Here is a 5,096-nt window from a genome sequence, read left to right as displayed (position 1 = left end):
CTGTGTTGATGAAGATGTTCTGTTGCTTAATATGCTAACCACTAAACACATGTAGATGTTTAAATTAAATTCAACAAAATTAAAAATTTGCTCTGTACTCATGCTAGCCACATTTCAAGTGTTTAATTGTCACATACAACTGTTGTTTACCATTTTGGATGGCACAATTACAACTGATCCACTTTACACCAGTTTCTCTACAATCAAATCCATTCCACAGAATTCTCCTGGTTTAATTTTAATAATGAACAATTTTGATCACACTATTCTCATGCTCAAAACCTGTCTGGTCTAAAGCATATTCATAAAAACATATAATTGCATGGAAAAAATGGTAGCATACTGTAAGGATTAGAAAATATCATGAAATAATAATCAAGTTTCAAAAGTTGCATTTTATTTATGTTTATATACCTGTAAAAGTACTCATAATATTAAAAATGTTTACTTATAAACGTATTTTTAAATAATTTGCATTTTATGTTCTGCATTTTATGCTTTTCCATGTTATTCACATATTTGAGAAGAATTTTTATTGTTTTCTGTTTGTCATTTTGTCTTCAGATTATTTGTCTCTAGAGTTTCTTATCGCTTGGTGGAGTTGCCACAAGCCTCGCTGAGGCAGATGTCCTTTTAAATAGTGGTGTCTAGAAATGACCATGTCCCACAGATGTGAGCTACAAAAAGCACAATAAAATAATTTTCATCAGTTTTGTTTTATTTAAGCTTGTTTTGGCTTTCCTTTTATAACTTCAAAGATTTTGTTAAATATTTCAGTAAGATCAGGTGGGAAGAACTTGGTAACAAACATCTTTGATTATCATGAATTATCAATTAATATTCTAATATTTTGCCTTCGATTTTCCCATTTTCTTCTAAGGGTATCAGTGAAAGGGCTTTATTAGGGACAAACATGGCTTTTTGAAATCAACAAGTTTTTTACAAAACTCACCTAATTTGCCAGTCTAGGAACTCTGTCAAAAAAGAAGTTATTATCTGTGAGCCCGTGCTGGCTCCTAACAATCATTGCTCCCTCTTCCAAATGCTCCCAAAACATCTATTTAATAACTTCCAGAATTTCACTAAGTCCTTTCATGCCATGTCAAGAAGTCTGGGTTTTATCTTATGTACAAAAAGAGAAGGATCTATGTTTTACAGTTATTTTACAACTGTGTATTTTTTTCATTAAAATGCACATTTCTTGAAATGAGGATTGTGCTTATTTATATGTCAATCTAAGTATAAATATATAAGTCATAGTACTCAATACACGCTGGATGGATGGATCAAAAAATGTGACAATATTTAAAATATTTTGAGGGAACTTTCCAGACCACTTGGTGAGAGGTGGAGGTGGCTGCCCCATCTGAGCACAACTACTAAGCACGTTCCTTTGGGTACCCTCCACATCAACCTCAGCCTACTCACTGCCAGTAGAAAAATGGTGAAAGAACTCAGTTTCTATGATGTTTTGGGGGTAAAACTGAATGCCATTCAGAAAGGCTATAGGAAAACGGCTTATAGGAAACTGGCATTGAAGTACCACCCTGATAAGAACCTGAATGTAGGAGATAAGTTCAGGCAGAGTTCTCAAGCTTGTGAAGTTCTCTGTGATGCAAAGAAATGTGAATTGTATGACAAAGGATGAAAACCAGGTAATTAAAGAGGGTGGAGCAGGTAGCACTTTTGGCTCTCCTATCGACAACTTTGATATGATTTTTGGAGGAGGATGAGGAAGTATGCAGAGGGAAAGGAAAGGTAAAAATGTGTGTCAGCTGTCAGTAGCCTTAGAAGATTTATATAAAAGTGTGACAAAACAACTGGCTCTGCAAATAAAAGAAATGTGATTTATGACAAATGTGAAGGCAGAAGTGGTAAGAAAGGAACAGTAGAGGGCTGTCCTGATTGCATAGGTATAGAATGCAAATAAGAATTAATCAGATAGGACCCGGAATGGTTTAGCAAATTTAATCTGTGGGCATAGAGTGCTAGGGCCATGGAGAATAAATCATCTCTGAATATACATATAAAAGCTGCAATGGAAGGAAGATAGAGAAAAGAAGATTGTACAAGTCCATATCGACAGAGGCGTGAAAGATGGCCAGAAGGTAACATTTCATGGTGAGGCAGACCAAAGAACCAGGATTGGAACTAGGAGATATTATTATTGTGTTAGATCAAAAGGATCATGCTGTTTTTATTCAACGAGGAGGTGAGCTTTTCATGTGTATGGACATACAGCTGGTTGAAGCATTGTGCGGCTTCTACTCTTAGCGACTGAACTATAGTCATCACCTCTCATCCAGCTCAGATTGTCCAGAATGGAGATATCTAGTGTGTCCTAAATGAAGGAATGCCAATTTATGTAGCCCATACAAGAGTTGCCAAATTATCTAATTGAAGGTAAATTGTTCCTGAGAATGGCTTTCTCTCACCTGGTGAATTCTTTTTGCTGAAAGAACTCCTACCTTAGAGGAAGAAAGTAGAAGTACTGATGAAATGGATCAGATAGAACTGGTGGTCTTTGATCCAAATGAAAAAAGATGGCACCATGACAACAGAGAAGCATATGAGAATGAAAACATCATCTAGAGGTGGGGTTCACTGTCAAACCTCTTCATGGAGACAGTGAATGACACAGTTGGCATTTGATGTGCAGCAGTGGATGAGTGGAGGACTGTAATCTTAATATGTTTACTGCTCGCTATCCTCTTCCTTTCAATAGTCAACTATAGTAATGTTTTAAAAGTTGTGTTAGTCTGTTTTCACACTGCTGAGAGAGATACCTGAGACTGAGAAGAAATAGAGGTTTAATTGGACTTACAGTCCCACATGGCTGCAGAGGCCTCAGAATCATAGTGGGAGGCAAAATGTACTTCTTACATGGCGGTGGCAAGAGAAAATGAAGAAGCAAAAGTGGAAACCCCTGATAAACCCATCAGAGCCCATGAGACTTACTCACAATCACAAGAATAGCATGGGAAAGACCAGCCTCCATGATTCAATTACCTCCCCCTGGGAACTCCCACAACACAGGGGATTCTGGGAGTTACAATTCAAGTTGACATTTGGGTACAGCCAAACCATATCAAAAGTTAAATGGAGAATAAAGGCAAATATAAAATCTCTGATTTTGCACTGTATGTATGATGACTTCCGTGTAAAAGATGAAGTTTCAAATCTATAAAAACAACTTTAAAAAGAAATTCCATTAGCATTTGGTAGGCCAAACCTTGTAATTGATTTCATCTGTGTACATGAACAAACTTAGAGTGACATGCTAGGTGTATGTCTTGGCTGCAGTGTATGACCTTTCATTCTTAACCTATGAAATTAAAACTATATTTAACTGGCAATCAGAAAAAAATAAACGTAATTTGTAGAGAAGTGTTGATTTGTATAGTTATTTGTATTATGTAGGTTTCATTGTGATTCCTCTGCATTTATTCTGTTGCCTTAAGTGTTACTTGAAGATGGCGTAATATAATTTAGGCTGTGATATCAATGATACAAATGATACCTTTCTAAAGAAGGAATTTTTCCTAACATGGAAGCTACTTCTTGAGGACTTGAACTTCTAGAATTGTGTTTCCTTCTGCACCCTTGCATTTGTGCATGCATGCATGTGCAAGTACACACACACACACACATATGCATATGTAATACTTGACCAGTCCTAGTTATTTTTGCTCCCTTCTCTTTGGACCATAATATGTCCCTAAGTAGTGACTTTCAGAGCTGGATAACTTAGAAGTTAAAGTAAAGAGACCCTGATATGGACAATTAATTTTCATGTATAATATAGGAAGGTGTTCCTTTGGTATGTTACAGGCTTACTTTAAACCTTTTGACTTACTCTCCAAAGTAACTGTCATTTAATGTTGGTAGTATAGCAAATTATAATGAATAACTTTAGTTGTATATTCAAAAGTTTCATCATATATTCACATGATTAATACAATTCAAGTAATTCTTGAAATGTATGACTGTCTCTTTAATATACTGATTACAAAGCATTTCTCAAAAATATTTTGAGCAAGTGAGCTAAATAACTAAGCACCTATTTAAGAAATGTTATTTTGAATAAAAGACTGAAAGAAGATGGGGAAAAAGCAGGGGTGAAGCTCCATTCTGGAAGACTTACTAAGAATCTACTGAAAGTGTTAAGGTAAGAAAAGATGGGGACCTGAGTTAAATAATGATGGGAATATATGGAGACAAATGAGATAAATAGATGATTAATTGATAAACAAATAATAGCTATATGTATGCACACACGTGTGCCTATGTGTACATGATTGATTAGATTAGATAAATTCAGATTTGTAATGACATCCAAGTTTTGGGCTTAAGTATCTCTATTTTTTAGAATCGTTAAATTAAATCTCCCATATGCCTATGACTTTAAGTGCAATAAGACAGTTATTCCTTGTTCATTAAGTGGAATTGCATGGGGCAGCTCTGTTCAACAGTCATTTAGGTTCCTAAACTGGCAGATATTTCCAAACTTTCAATTTATGGCAATCAAGTTTGTCTCAAGGTTCCTGCTAGCTAAAAGATAATTCAAATGAAGGAGCATGCATTGGGAATGTCAGGGACCCTGTGTGGAAATAGAACACATCACTTCCTCTGAAATTACATTAGCTGAAAATCAGTCCTATGGCTACACCTAAACACAAGGGAGGCTGAAACATATTTTAAGTGATTAAGAATGAGGAAAAGAATATAAATTTAGGTTAGCACTTGTCATTAGCAAAAGAATGAACGAATGTAAAATAGTAGATGTTATAGGGCTTTAAGTTCATTTTGGAGTATAAGCCTGAGGTACCTCTTAAACATTCATATATAGAGGTATCTATTAAGAGAACAGAAATACAATTTCTAAGGTCTAGTGGGAGGTTTGCTTGGAGTTGCAGATTTAGAAATCATTGGTTTTTAGATAATTTAAGTCATGAGTGAAAGAAGTGTAAAATTAGACCAGGTGAGAAAAGAAAAACAGGGGAAATAAGAAAAAGCTTGTAGATAAACCTTAAACAAAGCAAACCTAACTCTGTATAATCAAAGAAGGACTCTGAAAAAGAAAGGCAAATCCCAGG

The 5,096-nt window shown here is 35.3% G+C and overlaps 1 pseudogene; it reads left to right on the top strand.

Moving 5' to 3' along the window:
* The first annotated feature begins 1,441 nt into the window (after nucleotides 1-1,441).
* Nucleotides 1,442-2,669, top strand: LOC116551125 (annotated as a pseudogene).
* Nucleotides 2,670-5,096: the final 2,427 nt, after the last annotated feature.

Source organism: Sapajus apella, unplaced genomic scaffold (genome assembly GCF_009761245.1).
Source record: "Sapajus apella isolate SASKATOON/1434 unplaced genomic scaffold, GSC_monkey_1.0 scaffold9, whole genome shotgun sequence".
Taxonomy (NCBI): domain Eukaryota; kingdom Metazoa; phylum Chordata; class Mammalia; order Primates; family Cebidae; genus Sapajus; species Sapajus apella.
This window is presented reverse-complemented; position numbering and strand designations above follow the sequence as displayed.